The sequence below is a fragment of the Rhamphochromis longiceps genome, linkage group LG3 (assembly GCF_057381845.1).
Source record: "Rhamphochromis longiceps isolate RC_006_pf linkage group LG3, R_longiceps_female_GT1.1, whole genome shotgun sequence".
Classification (NCBI taxonomy): domain Eukaryota; kingdom Metazoa; phylum Chordata; class Actinopteri; order Cichliformes; family Cichlidae; genus Rhamphochromis; species Rhamphochromis longiceps.
This window is the reverse complement of record NC_140559.1, coordinates 38,765,382-38,783,042: the sequence shown is the minus strand read 5'-3', so window position 1 is coordinate 38,783,042 and position 17,661 is coordinate 38,765,382. Positions and strand designations below refer to the sequence as shown.

The 17,661-nt window shown below is 43.2% G+C and overlaps 1 long non-coding RNA gene across 1 annotated transcript; it reads left to right on the top strand.

Annotated features, from left to right (window-relative positions):
- The first annotated feature begins 8,869 nt into the window (after positions 1-8,869).
- On the top strand, positions 8,870-10,405 carry LOC146674544 (uncharacterized). The gene is made up of 2 exons (XR_014910628.1): positions 8,870-9,564; positions 10,157-10,405. It is a non-coding gene; the product is annotated as an uncharacterized LOC146674544 (long non-coding RNA).
- The last annotated feature ends 7,256 nt before the right edge of the window (positions 10,406-17,661 follow it).

Genomic DNA, 17,661 nt, shown 5'->3' with positions numbered 1-17,661 from the left:
TCTCGTACTTTGTATGAGAGCTTATCATAACCAGAAAAGTTGACCATCAAAACCCTAATGGAACAGTGGTGACAGTCGTGTGCAGGTGCTGCAGGATGGCTGCACCGTCACTGCCAGAAAACTGTAATGTTGCCTGGAAATGTAAAGACACACTGCTTTGCACTGACACAATACTGTGGAATGTGAGTGTTTAGAGAGCGTGAAACATGGACGCCAAACACGAAGTACAACATTTGAACAGCTATCATTCTGAAAGTAATGCGTATGTTGACATTTGCTGATTTAAAGTAGAACCTTATCGTCACTTAACACACTCTCAAACATCATTCAACAAAGAACCTGCATGAAACGCAGCTCTCTTAACCTTCAATTGCCCGTAGATTTAGATGTGCACTTGTGATTTTTCATTTATCACAAGAAAAATATTTGGTGCATTGGTGTAGTAAAGATAAGGAGACCTGGGCTGGACGATAACATTTTTTACATTACCTGGGGGGCTCTTCAACTGGTGGGGGAGATTGTCACATCTTGCAGGAGCTTTCCTCTCTTCAGGAACTCTCTACAGGAGGGGGAGATACAGGAGAGGTGGAGGAAGATCTCAGCCTGGGCGTCTATTGTCTTATGTAGTCTGGAAGATGAGTGGATGGTGGGGTGGGTGCAGTTTTCTATGTGGTGGGGTTGGGTGGACTGTCCCGGGCTCTGTGGGGCCGTGAGGCGCTGATGCACTGGGCCCGGTCTGGATGGGCCTGGGTCCCCTTTCCCTGGCGGGTCATGGAGTATGGGGGTGCCTACTGGGGTCAGCGGGGGAGCTGGCCCCAGGGAGGGGTCACTTGCCCCTCCCTTCCTTCCCTCCCCATCTCCAGCTGCCTCCCTCTTCCCGCTCCACCACAACCACCCACACATGCAGGGCCTTGGAGTAGGGGTATGTCCCCAGGGTGCAGAGGAGGCTACCCCCCCTTCTGTCCCCTTCTGGCTGCCTCTGCCTCAATTTTATCCCACAAATTAGACATTCACATTATTCACACTCTCATTACACATACATATAGGATCTTGGGGGTGGGCACGATACACGGAATCCAAATTACCATCAGGGTGTACACCTCACCCCTGGCATCGTTGCCCACCTCTCAATTTTAAATACACGTAGACATTGAGGGCTAGCAGGAGGGACTATGCGCTTACCTGCTGCTCCATGGCAGGTAGCTCCATGCCCTCCTGGGTTTTAAATGCACCTTAGAACACACATGCATCAACACTACAATGAGCGGGTAGAGGGAGGTTTGGATTCTTCTCTCACCCCCATTCTCTGCGGCCTGCTGGAGCGGGGGGCTAGGAGGAGGAGTTGGCCGTCCGACTGCGGTCTGGAGTGTGGGGCCTCCCTGCTGCTGCGGAGTCGGGGCAGTCTGCCTCTCCCCACCGCAGGGAAAAGGGTAACACCACCTGGGTCTGGGTGCAGTTCCCCCCTCCAGGGGCAAGGGTACCTAGACCCGGTTTGTAGAGTACGCTTGGGGAGTGTGATCGTGTGTACAGCGTCTCTTTATGTCTGTCTCCACGTTGGTTGAGTGTGGAGTAAGTGCATATGAGAGCATGAGGGTGGGAATGGATGTTTGTATCTGTGTGTGCCTGTATGTCTGTGTCTATATGTCAGGTTGGGTATCAGACGCCACCTCTCTGGGGACATCTCAGGCCCTCCAAGGTTTGGAGGCCTATCTCCCCCCACCACCACTTCCCCTGCCAGTGGCGGACTCCCTCAGACATCGGTGCGTTGGTGGTTCTTTGTGTCTGGGGATGGGCGTCCAGGTACACACCGGCTCACTCCTTGGCGGCCGCTTATCGGGGCCTGGAGCCTGGGGCTCGCTCGGGCCACTTCGGAGGTGGGGTGCCCCCGGCCTCTCGGCCTGGGGCTCAGTCACTCAGGCACAGCTGGCTGCCGGCGGAGCTCACGGGCGCGTCACTGCAACTCCCCCTGGCTTCTGCTCCGCGGCTGCTGAGTGAGCCCTCATCTGGGACTCTCCTCAGCTCTTTCCGGGACAGTGGCGCGGCTGCCCCTCTGTTGGTCTTCCTTGGTCTGTTGTGTTCTGGGGGCCTCTGGATGTCTGGAGTTTTGATCTCCTCCATACCTGCTTCATGCCCTGGAGGACGGGGCTGTGGCCCCCCCCCACACCCTCTAGCAGATCATTATATCCTACCTCAAAACACACTGTGTTCTGTCTATCTTGCGTGCTGCACAATAATGTTTAATATTTAGTATTTACTGTCATATTCCCATTTATCATTGTGATGTTGTTTATTCTATTACTCTTGTTCTCTTCTGCTTGTTTTCTTTTTTCTTTCTCGACAGGTGATCCAGGTGATCGATATATGCATTTTTTTCTCTGCATATTCTGTTGGTTTTTGTTTTTTGCCCTTCTCCCCCGTCCCTCTTCTCAGCTGTTTCTCTTTCCCTCTTTCTTTCTCCCCTTCTTTCCCCCAGTCAAGTCTGTCCCATATTCAGCAAGTGAAAATAAAATAAACAATAAAAGGTGAATCAAATGGACCATTACAGCAAGGCTGGGATGGTCAATTTGGTAAAGTAAATCCGTTGGGCATCTTTCTTTGCCTTTAGACAACAATTCTGATGGCAAAAGAGCCAAACGGGACAGGCAAAAAAACAAACAAAAAAACAAAACAAACATTTTTTACATTACATCTTTTGTTACATTGTAAAGTTCTGCAACGACCAGTAGTTAGCATCTAGAGTAGGAAGGTTTGCTCTTGCACCTGCCTCAAAGCAGACACTTAGGAATGGTCCTTTTCCTACTCTTTAAGTCACACACTCACGTTAATGCTTTAAAACCGGGCTTCTTGTCCAAATTGATGTTTAAAATTGAAGGAGAATTTCTTGTTAACTCCTTCTTTTGCACGAAAAATAATTACAAATTATAGCAAACCACATGACAACAATTCCTGCAATACACAGTGGTGTGAAAAAGTGTGTCCCTCTCTTCCCAATTTCCTGTTTTTTCTCTGTTTGTCACACTTATGTACATGGCCCTGTGTGAAACAGTGATTTTCTCTTAAAGCCATCTTTGCAGAGTTGCTGTAATTCAGCCTTGTGGGAGAGTTTTCGAGCACGCACCGCCTTTTTAAGATCATGCCACAGCATGTCAATCGGATTCAGTGGCCCAATCACATTAGTTTTAGATTTGTTTTTTGAACACTGTCACGGGTTTCCAGGGCAAGCCGTGTGTGAATGATTTAGGACCCAGGAAGCACAGAGGTAAAAAAACAAACAAACAAAACAAAACAGGAGTATCTGAAGGTCCCAAAACAAAACACAAGTCTAAAATAAAAAAAACAAAACACTGGAGCCCAAGAAAAACCAGTTCAAAGAGCCGACCAGGAGATCAGCACAGATGTCCAAAACAGACAGCTCAGGGAGCCGGCCCGGAGGCCGACAGCACAGGAGTCTGAACAGTTCAGGAGGGCAGCGACGCAGGCAAAGGAGACAACGGAGCTGGTCCGGAGGCCAATCGTGCAGAAGGCAACGGCGGCGACTCAGGCGAAGGGGGTCTGGAGGCCGGCCGCGCGGAAGGCAGCGGCGGCGATGACAGCACTGGTCTGGGGGGCGACCGCGCGGAAGGCAAAGGTGGCGACTCAGGTGAAGGGGGTCTGGAGGCCGCCCACGACGATGATGACGCCCGACCAGTAGCCTGGAAAGTGTGGACGAGGAAGTGGCAAGTTAACCGCAGAACCAGACGAGGCTGGACCAGGCGACGCTGAAGGCGAAGACATGGAGGTTGGACCAGGCGACGCTGGAGCTGAAGACACAGAGGCTGGACCAGGCGAGGCGGAGGCTGGACCAGGCGACGCTGAAGGCGAAGACACGGAGGTTGGACCAGGTGAGGCAGAAGCTGATGATGTGGCTGAACCAGGCGAGGCAGAAGCTGATGATGAGGCTGGACCAGACGAGGCTGAAGACTCTGAGGCTGGATCAGACGAGGCTGAAGATTCTGAGGCTGGACCAGACGAGAATGGCGCTGCAGGCGATGGCGTGGAAGCCGGAGATGGTGGTGCTGCAGGCGACTGTGTGGAAGCCGGAGGTGGTGGCGCTACAGGGAATGGCGTGGGAGCCGCAGGTGGTGGCGCTGCAGGCTGGACGGATCCCTTGGACCCTCCAGCGGAGACATGAGACGAAGGCCGGACGGGCCCCTTGGACCCTCCAGCAGGCACGGAGTCCTCTGGCAGACACGAAGGCAATGGGTGCTGTGCTGAGCACTGGCTCTGCCCAGACAGCGCTGACACGGTATAGTTCTCTAGGGGCTGCTTAACCTTTGGGGATACAAAATTAGCTGGGGACTGAAACCTAGCTTGTGGGGAGACCCTGGAGTGCATAACTGTGCCCAAAGCAGCTAAAACGCGAGAAACATCCTGGGTGGAAATTAGATTTTCTCCCTGCATAGAAGAAACGAGTGAGACTGGGGACAGAACAAGTGACGGCGCTAGCGGGGACACTGGAGCCTGAGCTACGGGTAGCGGGGCTAGGGAGATTGGAAGCTGAACTATGGGAGACACTGGAGATACTGGAGACCGTGCTAGTGGAGACGGAGCTACAGGTAGCGAGGCTGGAGACTGAACTACAGGAGACACTAGAGGCACAGGGGACTGAACTGAAGGTGGCTGCTGGGCAGCTAACTGAGCTGAAGGTGGCTGCGCAGGTGAATAGCTGTTCACATTAGTATCTCCCACACCAAACACAGCCCCGGAATAAACAGTGCCATAGTCCAAAACAGAAAAAGAGTCCTCACTCACCACAGCCGGCGACTCAGAAGTCCCAATGTCCGGCTGTGGGGTGATGTGCCGGCGGCACGATCGTTGTTTCTTCCCCGTGGACGGCTCCGACGGGCCGGGCAAAACCACATCCAGTGGGTCGAGCAGCGAGGCAGTAGTGGCTGGGAGAAGGTGTGGTGTGTGCTGGAGAAAGGCCTGCATGGTCGGGGGAAGCGATTTCCATTACCATGGAAGGCTGGAAAAGAGCCGTTGTAGCTGGCTTTCAACGGCGCGGCGAAGCTCTTCCGGAGGGCCTTCCAACCACAGCCCGAGGAGAATCTCCACATTATAGGTAATGTTGTCCCGGAGCTCCTCAGACGGGTTTAATGCCGCTGGGTCCATGCTGACTCGTTCGTACTGTCACGGGTTGCGGGGCAAGCCGTGTGTGAATGATTTAGGACCCAGGAAGTGGCAGCTCTGCAAGTGAGTTTAATAAACAAAAGTACATACAAACAGAAATGGCGAGGGTGAACATGAAACTAAGAAAACCTAAACTGGGCAAAACTAACAAAACTAACCAGAAACCAAGATGCAGGGAGGCACGGGGAAATACACGGGATGACGACAGAGAGAAGCAGACGAACCAGCAACGAGGACAAGGGAACACACACCATAAATACACACACCAGTAATCAGGGGATGGGAAACAGGAGGGGAACATACCTGGGTGACATAATAGCTGACGAGGCAGGGGAACCTTAAATAGAACACACTGACATCAGACAGAGACCTTCAAAATAAAACAGGAAACCCACCGACTGAACACAACACACACCAACTAAACACAGACTGGGGGACACAGACATAGGAACATGAAACGTGAAGCAGGAGAGTACAAAAACCCAAGATAACCAAACCACAGAATAATAATAAACTTAACATAAACACGGAGTCACAGACTTCAGACCATGACAAACACCTTCATTTAGAAACTGCATTTTGTTTGATTTCTATCTTCTTTGTCTGATATTTACATTTGTTTGATGCTCTGAAACGTGTGACAAACATATAAACAACAAAATTAGGAAATCAGGAAGGGGGCAAACATTTTTTCGCAGCACTGTATGTCATAAATACAGGAAACAGTACAGCTATGGTAAACACAAACGTGACCTTTAAAAGTATTCTTGTTTAAAGTACAATGCAGACCATTCTGGCCTTTTAGTTGACAAAAAAAGCTTTGTTGCTTCTATCTTTTTTATTAGTTATAGCGTATTCATAACATACCTTCATACCGTGTACATTGTAACGTACCCATAATAAACCCATATTCTGTACCCTCATACCTATAACAGACACATTTCTGTTATATATCTATATAGCTATATTATTGCTAATATATATTTTGTAATATATCTATATTACAGCTAAAGCACTTCTGGATGGATGCAAACTGCATTTCGTTGCCTTGTACTTGTGACATGTGCAATGACAATAAAGTTGAATTCTATTCTATTTTATTTTTTCATCAGTTAAGCACACGCTTCAAGGTAGTCAATAGCACCACACACTCCTAACAATAACCCTGAGCAAATGCAGTCTACAAGCATGAATTCTCAGAAATTCTTCTGGCGCCTCAATGCAGCTACTGGTCAAACTTGTTTGACGCTATAGCTGCCACCTGTTATTCAATCCATAGTTTCACTTGTATATTTACTTTTAGTTTCATGGACACATGAAATGAGATGATGAGATGAGATAGCCTTTATTTGTCAGTTGCAGGTCTTGCAGATATCAACACACCATAGCACAATAAACACAGACAGTAACATGGGAAAGAGTTCCAGTGTGTACATCTGATCTGGGACCGCTGCAATCTTTCGACTGCGCCTCCAACTGATCCGATGTCCACATCATGGGGGAGGTAAGTGTTGGAGGTGGCGTTGGATAGGGAGGGTGATGCGTCAGTGAGTGCTTATCAGTATCAGTATATGTATGTGTGTGTGTGTCCATAGTTCAGCTGAGACAGTGTCCTTCGCCCTGCCAAGCTAAGTAAACAGTCTTCCAGCCAACCCAGGTGGCCTTGTAGGGAATGGGAAGGAACAGACTCAACACAGTCGTTATCAGGGAGTTTTTGTTCAGCTCCGGCCTTGAGCCCACAGCTGGCGCCGAAGGGGTAGCCGGATTATGATGGTGATTTTTCTTTTGCGACAACTCATGAGAATTTCAAAGCTGTTTTTAACACTCCGACACTGGTCTCTCAATCTCCCGTTGGAGAACCGCGAGCTTCCCGATGATGGTATCAAACTTGCTGGTGTTTTCATTCTTTTGCTCAAACAGCCGATTTTGAGAACTCACAACTGCAGTGAGCTGTTCTGCGATGCAATCCAACTTTCGCTCAAGGGGTTATTTTGAGCAGGCCTCTCCTTGATGTATCCCAATATACGTTCAGAGGTGTTATTCTGAGTATTTACGGCAGCTGTAAGCGTCTCCAAGGTCTTAACCATTCTGCTTTCGAGCCCGTTCTGAGAAGTCCCGCCTCGTCCCATCGTTTCAATCCCAGCGGGCAGCCTTGGGGGGGGGGGGGTTTGAACAGCCGGTTCCGCTCTCTTAATTCTCCGATAAGCCAGGGCCAAGCAAGCTCCGATCAGCAAGAACCCTGTTATCATGGTTCTGAATAGGTAGATATCTTCAGCGTCCTCGATGGACAGTCCCGCCAGGCACACGACCCTCCATTTCTGTCACCTGTCCATCGAGTATCCGGCAGGGAAAGTCCCTCCAGGGCTCCATAATTCTCTTTAGGTTTTAGAAACAGACTGTGAGAGAGTGTTCCAGGGAAAGTAATACAAAAAAAACATGAGACTAGACAAGGACATAAGCAGGGAAGATAAGGGAGAGGAGAAAAAGTGCGTCTGCCTCCTCCGAGAGCCAAAGAGAAATGTAATGATAAGTCAAACTACTTTATGTTTTTGTACTAATTACTTATTACACAACATGAAGCATAACTTTAAACATGGCTGAAGATGCAGTCACTGGTGTTAAAGCCTAAATTCACAGACTTTAGAATACAAAACAGTTTTTCTTAAATATTCTCTGCCTTGACTTTGTGTCAGTTTTGACAGGGCCAATACTTCTGACCTACAAATTGAAGTGCAAAAAACTGGCACACACACACACACACACTTACACACACACAATGATTTCATTTTTATTTTATATTAACATATCTTAGGAATAACTAACTAACATTTTATCAATCCTTCACTATAGCTTTGGGGAAATTATCAATAAATAACTTCTGTTATCTTTAATGATGTACTGCGTAAAAGTCATGGGCTATCTCTCACATCTTTACATTTAGCTTCCAAAGCACCAGACTTGACCCTGAGAAGTAATTCTCCAGACTTTCTGAAGGTCTGAAAAACTTTTTCTTTGGACATTGAATGATTTTTTTGTAAAACTTATTTTCAATCCATTTCTAGTACTTGACCATTTTCAGAAAAATGTTGAAATCTCTGAAAACAGAGATTTTTAAAAACTCCTGCCAAAAACTCTGTTTTTGCTTTTACGCATGGATGAGGAAAACTGAGATTTTGTCACGCAACGTCAAAGGTGTGCGCTTTTTTTGATGAGACGCTATGCGCTGCGTTGTTGTTTACATGAGATGAATTTCTACAATGGCGGACATAGACAAAATATTGTTGCAGTTAATCTGACTATCTGCAGTTTTTACACGCTTACATATGCACACAAAGTTACTGTCCCTCCATTTAGAAAGACAAAGTCGTCAGAGTGAACTTCTGCATTCAACTATTCAAGATGCTCTCACAACCTAAATCCGTTGTCGTTTTGAATAAACTTAATTTAAAAAAAAAAGAAATGTATGCATGCTGTATGCTTTTTGTTCATTCTTAAGTTGTGAGTCTACACCAGGTAAAATACTGTTTTTGGTTATTAACATTTGAAATGATGAAGACACTTGAAAATGTAACACAAAATTAACTAAATTTCCAGAAAAACACAAAAACTTTTCAGAAGTACTCAAGGTTTGCATAAAACCCTGTTTACTCTTTCCTGCCCAGGCTTCTAGACTTCCAATTGGCCAACATTTCAACACGGCTAGGATTTGGCATGTTCTTGGCAATGTTTGACTGCATTTTTGGAGTTTACATGTGGACGGAAATAATTTTCAAAACTGTACGTGTGGATGGGACTTTTTAAAAAATGAAAACGAAAAATCTCAGTTTTCAAAAATACCCATGTACGTGTGGATGTAGTCTTAATCAAGTAGAAAAAAGAGGAAAAACAAAAGAAAACTCTGGAAACTGCATTAAAAAATATTAACATGTGTCAGGGAGTAAATGTGTATTTACACTTTACACTGACAGAACAGGGAGTATCACTAGTCCAGCCAACAAATGGCAATGTAAAATGAGTTTGACATCCCTGTTGTAGAGGTTTCTTCTAATCTGCACAGCAAATTCAAAAGTGTTAAATGTTTTGGTGTTAATAGTCTTCTTGCAAAAGTAGAGTTAATTTTACTCTAAGCAGAGTCACATTCTTTTAATGTAACTCTGAGGTGTAAAATGATAGTAGTTAAAATCGAGTGTTAAAAATGAGTGTTTCTATGTCAAATCTGGAGGTGTTACAATGGAAACATTAACTCTTGACCTCTTAACTCTGAACTCCTAGAGGGGCTATGACACCAACAGAGTAAATTCACAGACTCCGCCCCCAGCACGGCTCCAATCGAAGCTGAAGTGAAGCCGTTTCAGAACATTTTGCTCTACATATTTGAGTTGTTTGCCATGCTTGGTAAGTCATTTTTTCAAAGATTGTTTCAATTATTATTATGAGCTTTTACTTCTGTGGCTCTTTGGAGTTGAGACAAAGCTGTGTGAAAGGCATTAGCCATGTTGCTCGGTGATAGCATAATATTCTGTTTTAGCTAGCTGAAAGGTATTGTTTGCGGGCAAATACCACAGCCTTGAAAAAAGCTTGCATGTGAATTTTCAGTCAAACTTTTGGTCAAATACACCTAAAACAATGTCTAGAATGTGAAATGTTGGTATAATGGTGCTACTTGAAGCCTGAAAACGATTGCCCATAAATAAAAAAAACAAAAAAACGAGCAAACAGCAGTAGCTGACGTCCTGACTGGGTTCTACGTTAGCATAGATCCCTCCAGAGTTTTGTGCACACGGTTTAGGTAAAAATGAAAAAGGTTGAGGTTTTACATTTAGTTCAGTATTACCTGTTGCCTGTGTCTTTGTCTTTTGGGAAAATACTTTACACAAGTAATGGCTCAAAGAGGATTCCTTTTTTTTTTTTACTGTGCTGCAATTGTTTACTGGATTATTTGTGCCATTAATTAGTGTCAACTAATTTTTATTCAATCTCCGCACAGGATATGCTTGTGAAGATGGAATATGGGGGAGAGCAGAAGTGCGTTGAAGTTCCACAAAGTGATGAATGAAGGACATGCATATTGTATTGAAGAAATAAGTGATGAGAATGCTGTTATTTGCATTTACCATGTCAGACCTTTTGATAAACAAAATTCTAATGAAAGTGAGAACATGTATACTGTTACATCTTTCAGAAAATGTTTTGAAATTGTGGTGCACAGTTCAGAATAAATGTTTTTCAAAAACCATTGCATCTTTTAGTAAATGTTTATTTCCAAAAGAAATTTCTAGAAGTTCAGAACAGTAAAATTCCCGCTTTTTAGAATGAATTAGAAGATAACTCTTACGTACTTAAACTAAAATACTCTTTGAGAGTTAATATATAAACTCTTAACACCAAGTGTTAAATTATCAACTCCAGACAGATTTGGTGTTTAACACTAAATCAGAGTTAACGTACCAACTCTCCAAAAAGAGTTAAATTAACACTCTCTGGTGTGGACCCATATAGACACTTTAATAGTGTTGAAATCAAATCCGACAGTGTTAATTTGGACATGCTGGATTTGCTGTGTGGCATGGCATATTTAGCCTTACTTTGTAACAGTTAATTTACTGTAACAGTTAATATATTTATGTAACATGCAGTGTCCACCTCCTGCATAAATATTATGTTGTAACCCTAACCCAGGAATGGTGAACTTTTTTTTTTTTTTTTGTTCAAACAGGAAAAATGCCCATGTTTAAAGCTTTTACGGTAAAAGAAGCACTGGGAACACAGATATGGGGAAGTTTAGATATTCTATTTTAGTTTCCCGTTGTCAATGCTGATTATCATGCATGATAATGCTTGATAATCTCAGCAAGAAGTTCAACAAAACCATCAGTGACAAATGGAAGAATCACAACTGTTACCAAGAAATGTAGAAAGAAACCTAAAGGTGCCATTACAGAAACTCTGAAGCCAGACTGCACATTAAAGACAATTTATTTTAAAGTATGCATACAGAGCCATCGAAAAACCCTGTGAATGGAGGAAATAAATAGAACAACACTATTCATTAATTTCATAATACAGAAGGGCTTTTGGAGCAGATGTTTTATTTTTGCTCGAGTGTGAACTGTTTTGTTTAGTCTTAATGACAAAGTCCTTCTCTCTCGCTCTCTGTTCAGAAAACTCGAATAATCGTGAAATTTATGTGTTATTTATGCTTCACTTTCTTTCTTTTTTAATGCTCCAATTTGAATGACGACAGCTCCGAAACCTTTCGTACGTCTTATGTTCCATAAACAAACACCGTCATTGTCAGCATGGATGTGGTGACGTGTTTTTTTTGTCTTCTCGCCAACTAACAGAATAGAGTAGAATAGCCCTGTATTGTCATTATACATTTACAACAAATGTAATGCTGAATAACATGTGACAAAAACTAATCCAAAGTCAGGCTGTCTGAAGAAGAAATTCAGTCTACTTGTTTTTATTCTTCTGCGGGGTAGTCAGTGAAAACTAAAATAGTTCAAGAACAAGGTGTGTACTGTCTGGCAGGTTAGAAATGAAACTGGGGCAATTCATAAGCGGCTAAAGGTCTGTTTCACAGCTTACAACCCTTAAAACAAAGTAGTTCTACCAAGGATGAAGAAAGAATAAATCTGCAGGATTGACATTGAAAATAATTTGTCAGTAAATAGATAACCTTGTTCAGTACTTTAATTTAATATGCTTACATTTATTCTATTTTTTTTTAAGATTTCTTTAGATTTCTAGATTTTCTCCTACCTAATACTTCATTCTCCCATCTGTAAACGAATTTCAGAAATGTGTTGTGAATGTTTTGTTGAACTAAAGGAAAACATACAACATTTTTGTGGTTTTGTTTTGCGTCAACAGCAGGTTTGCCCAGTTTTGCAAAACACCAGCTTTGTTAGAATGTCCTCTGGTCTAACAAAAACAGGTAGATTACATTGGATAAAGGAAGATACATACAGGGTATGCCTGCGTGTTAAATGCAACCTACAAAGCATCTTGCACAGTTGCAATGAGTATGGTGAAGTGCTTTTCAAGATTTCCTTCAGTTTCCTTTGTGGCAGGTCAGGCACTAGATTCTATAAAGCTGTTTTATGATACTATATTTGCTGCTTGAAAACTCAACACATGGTGCCATCAAGTGCCTTGAGGCAACTGTTGTTGTAATTTGCCTTTACAGGAGTAAGAATGAAAAATTAATTAAAGTATTATTGCAGTTGAACAAGCAGAAGAAGTGATAAACCGTTACAAACAAACCCTGTTTTCCCAGTCAGACCACAATCCAGAGCCATGGCCACACAATAAAGTTGTTCAGTAAAGTTTTGATTGAGCAACATGCTCTTTGTAACTCTGAATAGTCTGTTGACAAGTTCAGAAATGCCGTATGTGTTAGACACATACTTAGACCAACCAAAACTAGATCATGAATGACTCTTTTTATTTTTCTGTTTCTGTGAAAGCAGAAACATGAATTTACAACTGAAATGTCAATAATAAAGAAAGAAGCAAAAAAACATTAATCATTTACTGATCACCTCAACCGAAAAGCTCACTCTGAACGTCCACATGTTTCATATTAACTTTATGTTTATAGTATCGCCAAAGGTATTCCGTTCAGTTCTACTGCCACATGTGTGTACAATCAAGCACTTAGGCCGGCAGACTGCCTGCACAAACATTTGTGAAAAAATGCATCGCTATCAGGAGTGCGACCACACTGCAATCAGTGAATTGCAGCGTGGTGGGATTCCCGCTGTGCAACAAAAACAATGCAAAATGTCGAAAGCAGTGGTGTATAGCACTTCGCCACTGGACTTTACAGGTAAACCTTGTGGAAAGCCTTCTCAGAAGAGCTGAAGCTTTTACAGCAGTAAGAGCTGGGCTGACATCATATAAAATAATTACGACTAGGATGTCACTCAAGTTCACATGCATGTGTATTGATTATTGCACTGTAGAGGCTGGTGAGAAACAGCAATTCATTTCAGCCTGGGTATTTCTTGAAATACCACATAAAATGACAATAAACTTCTTTTTGAACTCTTCTTGAACTTAAGCTCTTGACCTTGTGAAGGTAGATGAGTAAATACTTTGGACACTGTAGTATATTTTTATACAGACAGATCAAATGTTAAAAACAAACAAAACAAAAACCCAGTTACACAGGTTATGAAAGCAAACAGGTTACCCTGGGAAACATTCAATCTGTCACGCTGAAGGCTCAGAAGATGTTAATGTCAGCTAAGCTGTAATTTACACCTTGAAAACAGTAAGGTTGGAACATAAAACAAAAACCCTTAGACGGCTGCACATGTACAAAATGCCTCTACATGTGGCAAATTAGGGTGATCATTCACAAACAAAGAAACACAAAAACCAAAAAGCCTTGGTTAATAGCTACTTAGTTTGGGACTTTTTTAATTTTTACTGTTTTGAAAAACTGAAATTTTACTTTCAGATGTTAGTTAACGTCAAAATTGTAGAATTCAAATAATATGAGATTATGTTAGTATGATAATATACAGTGGGGCAAAAAAGTATTTAGTCAGCCACCGATTGTGCAAGTTCCCCCACTTAAAATGATGACAGAGGTCAGTAATTTGCACCAGAGGTACACTTCAACTGTGAGAGACAGAATGTGAAAAAAAAAAATCCATGAATTCACATGGTAGGATTTGTAAAGAATTTATTCGTAAATTAGGGTGGAAAATAAGTATTTGGTCAGCTCAAACAAGGAAAATCTCTGGCTCTCACAGACCTGTAACGTCTTCTGTAAGAAGCTTTTCTGTCCCCCACTCGTTACCTGTATGAATGGCACCTGTTTGAACTCATCATCTGTATAAAAGACACCTGTCCACAGCCTCAAACAGTCAGACTCCAAACTCCGCCATGGCCAAGACCAAAGAGCTTTCGAAGGACACCAGGAAAAGTATTGTAGACCTGCACCAGACTGGGAAGAGTGAATCTACAATAGGCAAGCAGCTTGGTGTGAAAAAATCAACTGTGGGAGCAATCATCAGAAAATGGAAGACATACAAGACCACTGATAATCTCCCTCGATCTGGGGCTCCACGCAAGATCTCATCCCGTGGGGTCAAAATGATCATGAGAACGGTGAGCAAAGATCCCAGAACCACACGGGGGGACCTGGTGAATGACCTGCAGAGAGCTGGGACCAAAGTAACAAAGGTCACCATCAGTAACACACTACAACGGCAGGGAATCAAATCCCGCAGTGCCAGACGTGTTCCGCTGCTGAAGCCAGTGCATGTCCCGGCCCGTCTGAAGTTTGCCAGAGAGCACATGGATGATACAGCAGAGGATTGGGAGAATGTCATGTGGTCAGATGAAACCAAAGTAGAACTTTTTGGTATAAACTCAACTCGTCGTGTTTGGAGGACGAAGAATACTGAGTTGCATCCCAAGAACACCATACCTACTGTGAAGCATGGGGGTGGAAACATCATGCTATGGGGCTGTTTTTCTGCCAAGGGGACAGGACGACTGATCCGTGTTAAGGACAGAATGAATGGGGCCATGTATCGTGAGATTTTGAGCCAAAACCTCCTTCCATCAGTGAGAACTTTGAAGATGAAACGAGGCTGGGTCTTCCAACATGACAATGATCCAAAACACACCGCCCGGGCAACAAAGGAGTGGCTCCGTAAGAAGCATTTGAAAGTCCTGGAGTGGCCTAGCCAGTCTCCAGACCTCAACCCCATAGAAAATCTGTGGCGGGAGTTGAAAGTCCGTGTTGCTCGGCGACAGCCCCAAAACATCACTGCTCTCGAGAAGATTTGCATGGAGGAATGGGCCAAAATACCAGCTACTGTGTGTGCAAACCTGGTAAAGACCTATAGTAAACGTTTGGCCTCTGTTATTGCCAACAAAGGTTATGTTACAAAGTATTGAGTTGTATTTTTGTTATTGACCAAATACTTATTTTCCACCCTGATTTACGAATAAATTCTTTACAAATCCTACCATGTGGATTCATGGATTTTTTTTTCACATTCTGTCTCTCACAGTTGAAGTGTACCTCTGGTGCAAATTACTGACCTCTGTCATCATTTTAGGTGGGGGAACTTGCACAATCGGTGGCTGACTAAATACTTTTTTGCCCCACTGTATGTCAGATATCAGGCAATGCTGCTGCTGCAAGTGGGGCTGTTAAAGCATAGCCAAACTAATTAAGTAAGAACAAACATAGCTCACTCAAAATTATCCATATTTCTCTCTCTACCAACATGCAACACCAATGTTTGCTTCAATTTGTCAAAACGTAGAAAAAGTTCTTTGAAATTCAAGACACACCTCTGCAGACTTGCTTGTTTAATTTCTTTATGCTATTTTAACTTAGTGTATACCTACTTCTGCATTGTAAAACCCTTTGTGAATTTTGTTCTTGTAAAGCGATATATAAATAAACATTATATGTGTGTGTGTGGCCACTACCAGCTCCACCACCATCATCAAGTTTGCTGACGACACCGTCGTGGTGGGCCTGATCTCTGATAACAACGAGACGGCCTACCTGAAGGAGATTAGGAATCTGGAGAACTGGTGCCAGAGGAACAACCTCCTTCTAAACGTCAGTAAGACAAAGGAGCTGATAGTGGACTTCAGCACTAAGCAGGAGAGGAACTACCAGACCCCCGTCATCAACGAGTGCCCAGTGGAGAGAGTGGACAGCTTCAAATACCTCGGAGTTCACATCACGCAGGACCTGTCATGGTCCTGTCACATCAACACCGTGGTGAAAAAGGCCCGACAGTGTCTCTACCACCTCAGACGCTTGAGAGACTTCCAACTGCCCTCCAAGGTGCTCAGGAACTTTTACTCGTGCACCATAGAGAGCATCCTGGCGGGAAACATCTTAACCTGGTTCGGGAACAGCACCATGCAGGACAGACGAGCTCTACAGAGGGTTGTGCGGTCAGCTGAGCGCACCATCCGCTCCGAGCTCCCTGACCTGCACTCAATCTACAGCAGGCGGTGCTGGACCAAGGCCAGGAAGATCGTGAAGGACCTCAGCCATCCCAACAACAGACTGTTCTCTCTGTTGAGGTCAGGAAAGCGATTCCGCTCCCTGAAGACCAACACAGAGAGACTGAGGAGGAGCTTCTTCCCGCAGGCGATACGGTCTCTCAATCACACCACACAGTACTGACCCACACATATGGTTCTTACACACACACTGGACTTTCTGGACTTTGGTTTTGCACAACACTGGTCACTATATTCTTCATTTCCGGTTAATACTTGTACAGCTGCTGTTATTGTGTATATATTTATTTATATTTATATTTCTTCATACATTCTTATATAGTTCTATATTGTGTATTTTGTTTTCAACTTTAAGTTATATATTTTATCTTATTCTTCCCAGTTAAATTTACCCTTCATTCTAATTTGTGTTGTACAGTTATTTCATTTTTAACCTTAATTTATATTTTATTCCTTCCTAGTTAAATTTACCCTTTTTAATTTTTCATATTTATTTCCTATCTTATTCATAGCCTTTTCCTTTTTTGTTTTCTTTAGGTCACGAGCAGTTGTCCAAGCATTTCACTACATATCGTACTGTGTATGACTGTGTACGTGACAAATAAAATTTGAATTTGAATTTGAATTACTTACTTACAAAAGTCAAGAGTAGATATTTGTGAGATCTTTGCACACAGTCTTAGAGCCAGAAATGTAAGTGAAGCATTACAGTTCGTCTGAGTGTAAGGAAAGTATACGAGCTGTGTCGGGAAACACATTACTGACATTTGTACATTTTTGTTTTGCCTGCCTCTGATCTCTGATGACTACCACATTGGATTTGATATAGAGCAATTACGATAGGATTGAAATGAAGATGTTAGTATAAACATAATTTTAAATATAGATCCCATAGTTATCCCCAGATGTTGTGTTTTCTCCTTAGCGATGCTCTGTCAGACCTTTACTCTAGCTGGTCTTCAGTTTGTTTCTGGGTCACTTTGTTTTCAGTTTATCTCTGTTGAGTTGAGACCAGGTGACTTACTTGGCCATTGAGAAATATTTTAATTTCCTTTCCTTGGGAAACTGTTAAGTTGCTTCTGCAATATTCTTTGAGATATTATCCTTATGTTCATTAAAGGTTTGTCAGATTAGTTATGCAGCATTTGATTTAATCAAGCAGAGAGTACAGCCACATAAACCTCACATTTCAATCTGCTGCTTCTATCAGCAGTCACATCATGAATAAACACTAGTGACCTGGTTCCACTGGTAGCCATAATGCCGTCTCCACCATGTCTGACAGATAACGTGATGTGCTTTAGCTCGTTAGCTTTTCTCACCTTGGTTATATTTATGGTAAAATTACTCTGGTACAAGTTAACCTTTGTTTATCTGCTTGATGAAATCTGTTTTTTATCTTCTCTTCAACAGCGTGAACTAATACTGCATGACGTGTGGCCAATGTCCACAGTCAGGCTGTTTGAACATCAA